We start from the raw sequence: 14,606 nt of genomic DNA, 5'->3' as shown, positions 1-14,606 counted from the left end.
TCCTCTCTTCTCCTCTCCTTTCCTCTCTTCTCCTCTCCTCTCCATGTCTGTTCCACCCCTTTTCTCTTGCATTATTAATTCAGCCGTTAAGTTGCACACTTTGAATGAAGTATTAGCCTTGTGCTAACTTCCTCAGCCTCAGTGCAGCATCTGGCGACCCAGAGATCACTTTGCAGGAGGTTCAAAGCATCAGCTGACTAGGGGGTTAGGAAAGAGCATTATTAAACATATATCTTAAGTGAATCCAATATTGATAGCAAACCAGGTGGCTTGGATCAGATGGCTGCTGTAACGGTGCCAATGGTCATGCTTACACAGCACCTGTATGACGTTTATAGGGGTATTGCTGGGGTTATTCTTAAAATACAAAAAATACAAGTAGAGCATGAGAGACGCCTATGGTAAGGGTAAAGTTAGGGCCCTCATTCGCTAGCATCAACTCGCTGTTAATTCTTTACAACCCTAGATAACTGATTTTAATCTATTTGGGTGCCTGCTATCATGCCTTAGGTTTTGCATCTTTAAAATAAATAAATAAATGAAATGAAAAAGGAGGAAGTATGAATTGATGGCGGCGTTGGCTGAGGCTGGGACCGACCTGCTCTTCTGGTATTTTTTCATCTGTGCTGCCATCTAGAGAGGAGAATTAGAAACACGCAATCTAAACTAGAGGCTCCCAGCTGGAACTCAGGGAAAATAGTAACTTAAATTTATTTAGAGAAAACTTTAAGCAGTATCAGTGGCTACAATGTTGTGCTTTGCTCCTAGCCATCATGCCCAGTTATAATACATGGCTTGGATGTCTGTGTACTGGTTTTTATGACCATACTCCAGGCTTTGCTGGGAAGCCATTTCCTGGATTCAAACTATCCTCATTTTAGATGTAAAATTCTTATGATGCTTATACGATAGTCTTATATATAACATTCGGTCATGTAAACTTTCGGGAAGTTCTAAACTGTCCAATCATAGTCTCAATTTTCTGTAGCTAAATATTAGAAAAATGTTCCTATTCCCAGTTGTTTAGGACTTGGAGATAGGATGGAATGGAGACTTTCTCTCTCTCTCTCTCTCTCTCTCTCTCTCTCTCTCTCTCTCTCTCTCTCTCTCTCTCTCTTTGTCTTTCTCTCTCTCTGAATTAATAAGAGAAAGAAGTCTCTCTATACAATGGGAAAGTTTCCTGAAGTTTGTGTTCCACGGAACCTACTAGCTTTATAAGATGTTTATAGGTAAAACATTGGGCAAATAAATTTGGACGCTGCTGGGGAAATCAGTGCAAGCCAGTTTTCTCAACAGCCTTTAATTCACCATTGTGGACTGTGAGCTAATAAGAGAGAAAAATGTTGGGCAGCCTTCCCTAGGTGAAGCTGACCTTGAAAGCCTGGGCTGTTCATAGGACTGGTGTTGTGTGGAATATCTTTTAGGAAACACTAAAACAGGGAAAGAAAGGCGACCTGCAGGGCGTAGTACATGCGAACATGCGGCAGTGGCAAGCAGAAACACCAAAATCGCACCCTGGATGTGGAGGCAGATTCATATACATCAATGGACATCGGTTAGAATTATTCCCAGGATATTAGGCCTCAATTTCTTTCTATTTATTTATTTATTTATTTGTGTGTGTGTGTGTGTGTGTGTGTGGCCAGCTCAGCCCACCAGGGGGCGGGGCTGGCTGGCATGCGGTGCTGGGGGATTGAACTGCGGTCCCTGTGCTTTGCTAAACTTGTTCTAAGTAGGTGCTTTAGACCACTGAGCCATCTCACCAGCCCCTAGGCCTCAATTTCTGGTGGTCTAGGGCTTTTATATGACGCACAAGCAGGAGGTACAAAGGCGACAGAAGAGCCTGGCGGTTCTCCTGATCCACTAGCAGAGTGAGATCGCAGGTTGCAAGGGTAGATTAATGATAGTCGCTTTATGAAGCTTGCTGCAAATCAGGCATTTTGTATGTCCAGTTGTGCTCCTGTGGCTACAGGGGTCGGGAAAGTAGTTACAATGCCATGAAGTCGTTACAGAGCTGGGCAGTTTCACAAGACCAAAATTTTTAAAAAGAAAAATTTTTCTTGAATAGTTTTTCTCTTTCAATACCAGCACCTCCCCATCCCTTTTCTCTTTGTCTACATGTTTTTAAAGCTCGTTATGGTTTGAATGGATAGAGGAATTTAACATTAGCTACTGGTGATGGGTATAGGCCCTCATAAGGACATCTTGGAGTGTGCTTGTACAAGCCTGGATGGCATGGGTTAGATCCCCGAAGTGGCCTCCTATGCAATCATAGAGCTGGGAGACACACTGGAGGAGGCCACTGCCAGCTTAAGGTGGCGTGCTATGTACAGTGCGCTTCGTTTTCCTATATATAGGCTACACTCAAAAGTCATGAGGAAGTTACAGTCTAGTAAATACATGCTGTGTGATACTATAATCCTTTTCTCTCAACAAGAATTATATACTATAGGGAGGCTGGGGAGATAGCTCAATAGAATAAGTGCTTGCCTGGCAAGCACAATGTCCTGAGTTTGATCCCTGGTCCCACCAAAAAAAAAAAAAAAAAAAGAATTATATACTATTTTATGTGGTATGCTCTTGTCTTCTTGGCAACAGAATAGGTTTATTTACATCAGTGTCATCAAGGACAAGCGAGCAATGCCCTGCGCTGTGACTGTCACAATGGCGCACATTTTTTAGCTCCATTCCAATCTTTTGGGATCACCAGTCAAATATGTAGTCTGTCTGTTGTTGACCTAAACATTAGGATACAGCACATGACTGTACTTTTTTTCTAGCAAGAATGTAACATAGGTGGGATTTTTTTTTTTTTGATAGTTGCTATTTTCAAGTCCAAGAAAATGTTACCTACAGCATCACTCAAACTTTGTCTGAGTTAAGATGTCAAGCAGCATATGGCCAAATGGTCTTCTTACTTAGTACCCATTCAGTGTTCTCTAATTCTGCGTAAGGTATCAGTGGGCAGGGAAGACGACTAATGGAAACATTCTCCTTGCCTTTGTCTAACCATTAATCAAGGGAGTGATAAACTTACAAACACAATACTGAAAGATCGCTTGCATAGCTCAATAATGGTTATACCAGATTTATTCATCATAATCCAAATAATAGGGCTTTGTTTCTGTGGAACTAGCCACATTTGTCCAAGGAGAGAGAAATCAGCCTTACAGAAAGGCTGTTGTAGAAGCACCATGGTTACAGCATTTCACCCTATTTACAAAAGCTCAAATGTCCATGCTCATGAATATGTATCGGTGTCTGTATTCATTCTAGCAAATGCCATTCTTGATGAAACTAAGTGAACAATATGAGTGTTTCTCTTTTGATAATTCAGTTTTCTGTTAGAAAGGGAACTATACAATTCACACTTTTGATCTAAGAAGTTATGTCTCTGGAAAGGTGTTAATAAAGGTGACACCAAAATATTCCTTACAAGGGAGGTTTATTGTTGTTGTTCTGAGATAGGGCCTCACTAAATAGTTCAGGCTGGTCCTGTACTCACCGCATAACCCAGGGTGGCCTCCAGGCTCCCAAGTGCTGGGATTACAGATGTGCGCTGCCACAGCTGGCTGGGAAATATGTTATTTTTGTTTTGTAGAATCAACTGGGACTCTTACAAATTAGTTTATCTAGGGGCTGAGGAGAGAGAGAGCTCCATTGCCTAAGCATGTACCTGGCAAGCTCAAAGACTTGGGTTCGATCCCTGGTACTGTGTGCTGGGCCACTGAAACAGAGATTACACACTTGTAATCCCGGTACTGGGAAGGCTGAGACAAGAGAAACACTATGAGTCTGAGCTGGGGAGCGAGACCCTGTACCAAATTAACAGACAGATGGATGGATAGATAGATAGATAGATAGATAGATAGATAGATAGATAGATAGATAGATGATTTTTAAAAAATGTAAAAAGGAAATTAGTCTGTCTAAATACTTGTAAAGGGCAGAACTAGAACTCAACTCCAGCTTTGTCTGGTCCCCGATCCTTTTGTTTCATCTATGGTGAGGCAGAGTAATTGTTAGAATATATTTGCATATTACATGATTTTTATAACTTAAAAATCTGGCTTGCCAAAATGAAATGGGGAAATAAGTTTTCCTAGTATTTAAAGAACTATGTATACAAATACAGAAGTCTGTATGGGAGCAGAAGCCACGGGTTGGGTCTATTGTCTTTATCATACTAAACCCAGTGTGTGGTACTTGCCTGGCATGCAGATCTTCAGTAGAAATGTGTTCAGTCAAGTACACAAAAAAGATACTTTTGTTTGTTTGAGACAGGGTCTCACTATGCAGCCAAGTTTCCCAGCAATCCTTCTGCCTCAGCCTTCCGAATACTGGCATTACAGGCGTGCGCCATCACACTCGGCTTGCATAATTTTGAAGAACAGAGAGTGAGTCCACATGAGTACTTTCAACATCTTATTGCCACTTTTTGCAAGATAATGACGTAGTTCTGAATCTTTAAAACAGAAATAAGTGCCTTTTCAAAATAAGCCTTTTCTCCTCATGAAAGGATCTGAACCTGGTTAAGGGAAGTTCCCAGATTTGCAATCCTATTTTCTAGTTAAGCCTCAACAGTTAGTCAATCACACTGTGAGCCAGTTTGTGGGTGGCAGGGCCTCCCCGCATAGCTGTCTGGCTCTTCCCCTACCAATCTGTTCCTGATGATGTCTAAGAAGCTCAGAGTTGAACTAACAGTCAGTTTGAAGACAAAGACTAGAAGTTTCTATGTTTGTGAACTTAGCCCTTGCTTCATAGCAGGTACACAACACGTGATGTAAAAGAAGGCAGAAGAGGGGCTGGAGAGATGGCTCAGTGGTCTAAAGCACCTACTTGAAACAAGCTTGGCAAAGCACAGGGACCTCGGTTCGATCCTCCAGCACCACATGCCAGCCAGCCCCGCCCCCTGGTGGGCTGAGCTGGCCACACACACACACACACACACACACACACACTAAATAAATGTAATAAATAAAAATAAATAAATATTAAAAAAAAAGAAGGCAGAAGAAATAAACAAAGATAGGGTAAGAGTTAGGAACCTTAGATTTTAGCTTTGGGTTGGGTATGTGAATTTAAACCAAAGACTTCTCCATTTTGTTCCTCCAATTCCTTGGCTGCAGGACAGAGATGTTGATGCCAAGTGCCAGTGGAAAAGCCCGGGGTCACTGGTACAAGTAAACCCATGCTTCTTAGTGTCCACTAGGGGGTACTGCGGTGCTAGAACAGTGCTTCCATCTTCCAATTTATGCAATTTTATGGATTAAGTCGTTTTTGTTTGTTTGTTTGTTTGTTTTTAAAATTAATTTCCCTGGAAAACATTCTTTTCCTTGAATTGTCAAACTCAAGTCTATACTACAAAATCTAAGATTTAATTTAATAATGAAAGTTGTCTAGACCTAGGAAGAATTCAGCTCAATGTTTTATATAGATAATAGGAAAGTTAGAATCGTAACGTTACAAGCATAGCAATTATGATTAGCACCTTAGGATTCTGCTTGAACTAAAAGAAGGACCCTGAATCTTTTTAAAAGGAAAATAAAGTGAGATAAATTCTAGTTTTCATAATGAAAATAGAAATGGAAGAGGTTTATCAAATGTATGTGAAAGCAACTTTACTTTTTGATTTTTAAATTGTGTATTTATTGTACTGATATAAGTTATTCAACATAGCTCAAGGAATAGTACTTTCTTTATTTTCCATTTTGAACATGTAATCAAAAATTGATATTGAAAACCAATTGCTCTGGAAAAGAAATATCAAAACTAAGTTACTCCACGTACAAAATGTGACCAAGGCACGGCTCAGTGATGTGGATAGTTCACGGCAGTTGTTTAAATACTACATGTTCTTGGATAGAAGATTCTGTTTTGTAAAAATTTAAAATTGTTTCCTAATGTATTCATAAATGCAACATTACTAACCAAAATCTGAGTGGGATGTTTTTGGAAACTTGATGAAAGACTTTTTTTATTTTTTATTTTTTGTACTTTTTAGAGAAGGGTCTACAGGGTGTTCAGGGTGATTCACCTGTTTACAGCCTCCAAAGAGCTGGGATTACAGGCATGCGCCACCACGCCCAGTCTCAATTGCCTCCTCGCTGCTTGCCCCAGGGGTGGGGCTGGCAGAACATGCCCCGGGATTGAACCCACTGCCCCTGTACCTGCTTGCAGGTGCTTTAATCCACTGAACTATTTGGCCGGCCCTGAAAGACTTTTAAAATTCATTAAGAAAAAATATTTTTTGCCTTTTTTGAGACAGGATTTCACTATGCAGTTCAGGCTCTCCCTGAACCCACTTTGTAGCCTAGGCTGGCCTTGAATTTGCAGGGATCCTCCTGCCTTGGTCTCCCAAGTGCTGTGATAACAGGCATGAGCCACCATTGCCCACCTTCACTAAGAAAAATTAAGCTGAAAAAAGTCAAGAAAAGAAAAAAAAAAAGATTAAATTTTGAGGGAGAACAGGATTTGAAACACCAGATTTTAAAGAAATGATACAACAGCTAAAATGAAACCAGTATGGTAGTAGCCACAAAACATATCAAAGAAACAATGACAAGTACAGCTTTTGTGTGTGCATGTGTGTGTGTGTATGAGTGTGTGTGTGTGTGTGTGTGTGTGTGTGCGCGCACGTGCATGCTGTTGGCTACCCAGCCTCTCAATTGTGTTCTAAGTATGGTAGTTGGAAGAGGGCCTTTCTTGCCCCTTCTAGACAGGCAAGGCATGAGCCCATGACTGAAGTTTGTCTGGCAGGATTTTGATATGGAATCTGGAAGGCCTGACACAAAGGTACTGGGCCCAGCAGATTCTTCACAGTGCAGACAATCGTAACATTAATAGTTCAAGAGAAGAGAATGTCCGCGGTGGCAGTGTCAGGAGCAGCAGTCTCCTTAGTCTATTTCCTATAGTAATAATTGGCCAAGTTTGGACTGCGTTCTAGCCAAACTGTTCTGACCGTAGCTCTCGGCCGAGTTTCTCCAGCCCACTGTGTTTGGCTCCTGTCTATTTTCGGAACCTGTTTCTTAACTTCCTTCTGTGAGCTACTTGGTAGCCCTCCAATAAATTCCTCTCTTTAAAATGATCTGGAATAGGTTACCAATGCTTGCAAGTAGGAACCCTGTCTTGAATAGAACCCGGTAATGGGGAGTCACGAACACCAGATCTTGAGGACAACGTGGAGATCTGCTTCTCCAGAAGCATTCTGTGTAAAGATAACAAAAACTATTATTCATCATGGCACACTGGAAGCCCAGGCCTGAGGCAATGGAACAGCAAACAAATGTAACGTCTTTCCCCCTGAAGGCTGACATAGACCCTGGAGACAAGGCCATTGGGAACCTGAGTGCAGCTGTCACAGAACAGGAGGCACAGGAATTCAGGAGCTGTATAGTGAGGTTAGCTACTTTGGTTGAGCAATTTACAAGTGAAAGTCTTTAGATTCTCATTTTGTTGTTGTTGTTGTTGTTTTTCTGTTTTCTTTTTTGGTACCAAAAATCAGACTCTGGGCCTTGTGCTTGCTAGGCAGGCACTGTGCTACTGAGCTACAAGCCCGGCCCCTAGATTCTCATTTTAAAATACAAGCTAAAACCCAAAATATGAATTTTTAAAAAAGAAGAACACATTTGTCATTTTTTAATTTGGAGATGAATTTCTTTAAGTTGTGCAGGCTGGCCCAAAGCTTGCAATCTGCCTGCCTCAGTCTCAAGTGCACCACTCCACCTGGCCTTAGCTGGGGTCTTATTTAAGGTGCAGACATGGAACATATTTAATATGATGATAAGAAGTGTATAGGACCTCTAGAGTTAAGAGGCTCGATAAGGGGATTTTGAACAACACAGAGAAGACCTGACCCTGAATTCTGAGACTTCTTGGCAGCTACAACTTTTAAGTATGAGGTTATTTCTCCTTTGTTTAAAGATACAAACCCCCCTAGTTTGAAGGGGTTACTGTTTAAGAGCAAGCTGAAAAGCTTATGCCCCACTTTCACTCTGCAATGCCTTTAGGTGTCAAATTAGAATGAAATTCTACTATGACCTAAGCAGGCAATAACTACAGGGGCTGGGTGTATGGTAGAGCTCAGAGGTAGGGCACTGCGGGGCAGCAGGCAATTATGAAGTGACACTGAGAAAGATGTGGCTCCAGAAAGCTAGTTCCAATATAAAAGGAATTGCAGAGCTTTGTTAATCAATTTGTGGGATGTGGGTTAAGCGCCTGCCTGGTAAGTCTGAGCTGCATAGCAAGACCCTCTACCAAGTTAAAAATTTTTTTTTTAATTTTAAAAAATTGAAATTTAAAAACATTTAAATTTCAGAAGACAAGAATGCTGGAGTAGATTTATATCCTAGTCAACCATCTCACTCAAAGGTATCTTTCAAAAAAGGTTCAGAAGACACTCCTTAAAAAGTCCTTGAGGAAGAAATCTATTAGAGAAGGTCAGTGTATTTGATTTTTGTTTGTTTTATGTATTTTAGTACAGGGTCTACCGCGTCTCACCACACGGATTGGACTCATAGTGATCCTCCTGTTTTCAGCCTGCCAAGCGCTGGGGTTATAGGTGCCCACCACCACGCCCAGTCCCAATCGCCATCTCATTGTGCCCCATGGGCAGGGCTGGAACAGCACACTGGGGATCGAACCCTGGCCACTGCACTCTGCCTAAGAGGCGCTTTATTGTGCTGAGCTGTCTGGCCAGCCCCTCTGCTTTTTTTTTTTTTTTTTTTTGAGACACAGTCTTGCTTTGTGGTTCACACTGACCCTGGACTCATTTTGTAGCCCAGGCTGGCCTTAAGCTGGTGCTCACTGTCCTGCCTCAGCCTCTTGCGTGCTGGGATTACAGTGTGCTCCACCACACCCAGCAGTATGAGTGTATTTGAAGAGTGCTTTGCAGAATGCTTTCTGTAGACCAAGGATGAGGGTGAAAGAGGCTACTGTGACACTGGCTTGCTGACTCATGGGCATAGGAGGATCCAGGAGCCGCCTGAGCTAAGCAGCAGAACCTGACACCTGAGCGTGGCTCACTTGCTTGCAAAGCAGTAGGATTGGTGTGAAAATCAGAACACTGGCCCGCAGATAATTAGGAGAGGACTACTACTGATCACGAACTCCTGGATCAAAATAGATGGAAAGCCCAGTATGATTCTACTTGGCTTATATAAAAACAAACCATCTTTCAGGTCTTGCAAAGCATATTATCTAATTCCTAGACACAGTTTAAGGTAATCTCAGGAAGTCCCTACTTGACATTTTCTCCTGGCATGCAGTCATTTACTAGGACTTTTTTTTTTTTTTTTTTTTTGTAACAGGGATCGAATTCAGGTCCTGGCACTTGCCAGGCAAGCACTTACACCACTGAGTTATATCCCCGGCCCTTAGTAGAACCGTTGTGAACAAGAAGGCACAGTAGTTGCTTTCTTCTGGTTAGCTTTACCTTCTAACCGCAGGACCCTGTCACCTTTCAGGCTCTGGGCCACAATTAAGCCAATGGCAAGCTTCTCATTTCCTCATCTTACAAGACAGCATATTGGATGATAAGATTATTAATGCAGATAGCGACAAAAGTATTAAAAATAGTGAATGTCTCTGACCCAGAACACATGAGATAAAGAAAGCAGGCATTTTTTAATGGTCCAGCGATAAATAGTACACGGAACATGCGTGCTTACAATTCCAAACAGAGATGAGCTGAGGTCTTTACCAATGCAAAGAGGTCCTGTTTTGGTGAACACAGTGCTCATGTTCTGTTGTCTACTCCTGTCCTACCACCCCTCTCCAGCTTACTGAAACTGCTTTCTTGGGATTTGCTCTGACCAATTGACTTGGGAAAGAAAAACGAAAGTCTTGCTTTTCGGATGCCCATTCTTTAGAGTTCACCCAGGGGCAAAGAATGCCAGGCAAAGGGCAAGTATGACAATGAACAGAACTTCAGACCTATACCTGGCATCATTTAGTTTTCCTAGAATGAACATTGACTATGGTTTGGTAACTAGTGATTGGGAAGCATAAGATTGGTGAAAAGGACATTTAAGAATGTTTATATGTAAGGATCTCTAACAATGAGCCAGCAAGGGACTGGGGATGTGGCTTAGTGGTACAGCACTCACATGGCCTGTGAAAAGCTCTGGGTTCCATTCCCAGCACCCTACCACACAGACACTCACACGGACACACACACACACACACACACACACACACACACACACTCACAAGACCAAAAGTTACAAATATTATATTCCATTTTATCATTGAAAGAAAAAGCAGAAATGATCAAATTCCTTGGTTGTTTGGAATTTTAATTAGCTTTGGAGCCTATACTGCAGATTAATAATGCAAATGAACTTGAACTTTTCAATGGTTAAGTCTGATTGTGGGGGGGGGGGCCAGGGAGATGGCTCAGTGGAATAAGTGCTTCCCTGGCAAGCGCAAGGGCCTGGTACCGGAAAAAAAAACAAAAAACAAAAAACAAAACAAAAAAACAGAGAGTCCAATCCCTGGTTCTGGAAAAAAAAAAATCTCTGTGTGTGTAAAATCCCATCTATTTTTTCCTCATTCTTCCTTTATAAGGTCCAAGTTTCCCACAGTGTGGTGTGAAAGCCACTGATGTGATCCACTCTATTTTATTTATGCATTTATTTTTGGCAGAACTGGGGATTGAACTCAGGCCCTTGCGCTTGCCAGGGAAGCGCTTATTCTAATGCGCCATCTCCCTGGCCCCTGATCCAGTCTATTTTAGAGCATGAAAAAAATTTGAAGAATTGACTTACTCTGTCTCAAGCTATACAGTTGGAGACAAAGCCGGCAGAAATATTTAAGTCTGCCTCTTAAACTAGTGCTTTCTCCCCAGCAGCAGTTACTTCTGTATCTGGAATGAATTCAATGTAAGGGTGATTCTGCTCTTTCCTATTTTCTAATCCATAGCTCATCATGACAGAAAAGTATCACTATTTTCTATTCCCCAAAACATGAAAAACTGAATGTCAGGGTAGACACTTGAATAAAAAAAATAGTAAGGGGCTGGGGAGATAGCTTGGTGGTCTAAGTGCCTGCCTGGCAAGTGCAAGGATCTGAGTTCAGTATGGCCATTTTCACTATATTGGCTCTTCCGACTCAAGAATAAGGGATATCTTTCCATTTTCTGATGTCCTTTCCAGGGTACTGTAGCTTTCAATAGAGAGGGTTTTTTTTTTTTTATTTTCTTAGATTCCTAGATTGATTCTTAGATATTTCATTTTTTGGATGCTATTGTGAAAGGTGATATTTCCCTAATTTTACTCTATTAAAAGTTTGCTATTTGTGTACAGGAATGCTATTGAATTTTGAGTGTTGACTTTGTATCCGGCTATTCCAATGAATTTGGTTATTAAATCTAAAAGTCTTTTGGTGGGTTTTTGGTGTCTTCTACATAGAGTATCACATCACCCGCAAATTGTGATCATCTCACTTCTTCTTTTCCTATCCTTACTCTTTTTATTTCTTCCTCTTGTTTAATTGCTCTGGCTAAAGTTTCTAGAACTATAATGAATAGGAGTGCTGACAGTGAACATCCTTGTCTTGTTCCTGATTTTAGAGTGAAAGCTTTCAGTTTTTGTCTGTTTAGTATGATGTTTGCTGTTGGTTTGCTACAAATGGCTCTTATCAGACTGAGGTAAAGATCATCCATTCCAATTTTCTGTAGGGTTTTTATTATGAATGTCAAAATCTTTTTCTACATCTATTGAGATGATCATATCATTTTTGTTTCTGTTTCTATTAGTATGGTATATTACACTTATTGATTTGCATATGTGAAAACATCCCTGAATGCCTACAGTGGTAAGTTTTAGAGTATCTATTGCATATTAAAATGCCAACATTTTGGAAAATTTAATTTAATTAAACTGTATCACTTAAATAAATTTTAGAAAAAGGCTAGTCCAAAGTTAAACAAATTCTGTATGGTTCCAATTATATGGCATTTTGGATCAAGTTCAACATTCTTAATGTGATATTTAATACCTTACATAATCTAATCTTTATTTACCTCCCCAGACTTATCTTCTGCCTCTCCTGCCATACCCTATATCATGGATAGCTAAACTAAAAAAAGAAATCCCATAAAAACCCATCTATATTCTAAATTTTAAAAATTGATAATAGTGAGGAAATTGAAAAGATTGGTATAATAAAATGTACATTATTGAAATACAAATTTATTACTTATGGAAAACTCATTCTGTGTATTTCTTTTGACCATGAAGTAGCAACTATTTTAGTAGTAAGTGAAAGAACCCTAATTTGAATTAGCTCTGACAAAAAAGAAAAATTAGAAACTAATGCCTTATGACTCCTAAGGAAGGGTTAAAAAGCAAAACCAAGTGATGGCTTTGGCTGCATCCGGACCTTGGGAGTGATTAGAAGAAGCCACTGCTGTCAAAAATTCCCTTTGTCAGTTGGCTTGGCTCCTTCTGATATGGGACCTTTGCCTTCTGATCCTGCTATAGACAGGCTTTCCTCACGGGGCAGAAACGGCTCTCTGAGTCAGTATCCTTTAACAGCTGGGTGGACAACACACTTTTTTCAATCTTATTTGAAAAATTCAGATGGAAACTTCTTGTTTTATTCGCTTACGTTAAGTGCCTATCCCTGAACCTATCATGTGTGGCCTGGTAGGTTGGCTCATGTCAGCAGAGAGAAGAGCTGGCTGTAGCCACATGATTGGTGGCAAGCGAGGGGACACCAGTTCTTAGGAAAGAGAGCTTTGGGGAAGGCAAGATTACAGACATTTGCTGTAGTAACTGATTCTTACAAATTTTAGTGGCATTACATTAAGAGAGCTGGCATTTATTAGTTACATTTAACTTCATTTATAACTAGTAACTGATCTAAGGCTAGCATTATGGATGGTTCCATCATAATAGATTTTTTAGGCCTGTTTGGCCTGTGAGTTTGTGTTCATAATTTGCTTAATGTGTCTCATTTTTTTTGGTTTGGTTTTAGGTGTCTAATTGTATTGGTTCAAAATGCTAATAATTTTGTGTTTTAATAATCATAGCTTGTGATTATTTTGTTGTTTACTTTATTAACTAGAACATATAAGTTATTTGTAGCTTTGTAAAGTTTATTGACATAAATTTTTCTACTACTCTGGTAGGAAAATCAAGCAGGAAAAGAGCATTTCTTGATAAAGTGACTAAATAAGTTCCTATTGTAGCAAGAAGGGAACTCCAAGACACCAGGGCTTATTATAAACCGTGCAGAGTATGGTCTTTTCAGTTTTTTAAGTGCCAAACCAATTCTGTGTAAGCTGGTACCTGCTGCTCTCCCCTGAGCTATCACCCCTTTCCACCATCCCGCAGTCCAATAACTAAAGGCTTAGAGCACAGTGTAGCAGGAGACCGTCCATTCTGGTTGGTCCCAGCTAGTGGTTTAATGTTCAGAGTTTTCAGTGATATTTAAACAACAACAATTTGTCTGTATACTCTTAGTGCTATATACCTGAAAGATAAAATAACAAGAACAGCATACTTCTGAAAAATCTCCAATTCTCTTTTTTTAAAAAAGAGAAACATTTATATTTTTGTAAATTGAAAGCCAAATGACCAATTCACAGCTAAATCCAAGCTTTTGTTTTTAAACAACAAAATCAGTTCAGGGCTCTGTCTGAACAAATCTCAGTCTTTCCCATGACATTCTCCTATGAATCCTTGAAATAGCCAAATTAAGATACTGAAAAGAGATAGTTTTTCATGTTTGTTTTTTGCAAGTCCCAAGCACCCAATATCTAATCTTTTAACTTCTGGGTAAGAGATAAAGCACGTTAATCCATCAATTCACCCACTCACTCCTGAAGGACGTTAACCAACTCTGCTATTATGAAGACGTGAGCGCCAACAGTATCTCGAATGATGAATTTTTTCCCTAGGGCACTAGATTCACCAAGTACAGCAGAAACTGTTTCACAGCAGGGGCACATTCCATGAGCTCTCCTTTCAAAACGTAAGCCATCTTTTCCCCGTCAGAAGGTGCAGATGTTTTCAGAATACTCCACCCACGCACGCTAAGCGGCTTCCCATCGTGGACAGTGTGCCTGTGCCTCACTCGCCACATCAAGTGAGCTCCTGCGGGCAGAGCCCTCCAATTATCTTTAATAACCAAATTGTCCTTAAATGTTATGAAAGCATTAATGATGGAAATAATGAACATAGGCATTGCCATCAAGTACTGCTAAGCTCATAAGCACTGATGAACAGACATCGCTACCTCCTGACAGAAGCACGTATCACCACTTATGAGGTCTTCTCCCCAAAAACTTGAAAAAAAATTCAATCTAAATAAAATCCAACTTCTAGACCTAGATAGTAGCTTACCAGTGATAAAGGAAAGAAAGCAATGTGTTGGGGCTGGAGAGATAGCTCAGCAGTCTAAGCACCTACATGGCAAGTGCAAGGCCCCAAGTTCAATCCCAGGTACAGCATGCCGTGCGAGCTCCATCACCCCAGGCACCTTGTACTGGCTCTGGAACTAGGCATGGTGATGCACACCTATAATCCCAGCACTTGGGAGGCTGAGACAGGAGGATTGCTATGAGTTTGAGGCCAGCCTGGGGGGCTACAAAAGTGAGCACA

The 14,606-nt window shown here is 40.6% G+C and overlaps 1 pseudogene; it reads right to left on the bottom strand.

Annotated features, from left to right (window-relative positions):
* Positions 1 to 13,762: 13,762 nt before the first annotated feature.
* Positions 13,763 to 13,986, bottom strand: LOC101579713 (annotated as a pseudogene).
* Between the last annotated feature and the right edge of the window lie 620 nt (positions 13,987 to 14,606).

The sequence above is a fragment of the Octodon degus genome, unplaced genomic scaffold (assembly GCF_000260255.1).
Source record: "Octodon degus isolate 3935 unplaced genomic scaffold, OctDeg1.0 scaffold00065, whole genome shotgun sequence".
Lineage (NCBI taxonomy): Eukaryota > Metazoa > Chordata > Mammalia > Rodentia > Octodontidae > Octodon > Octodon degus.
This window is presented reverse-complemented; position numbering and strand designations above follow the sequence as displayed.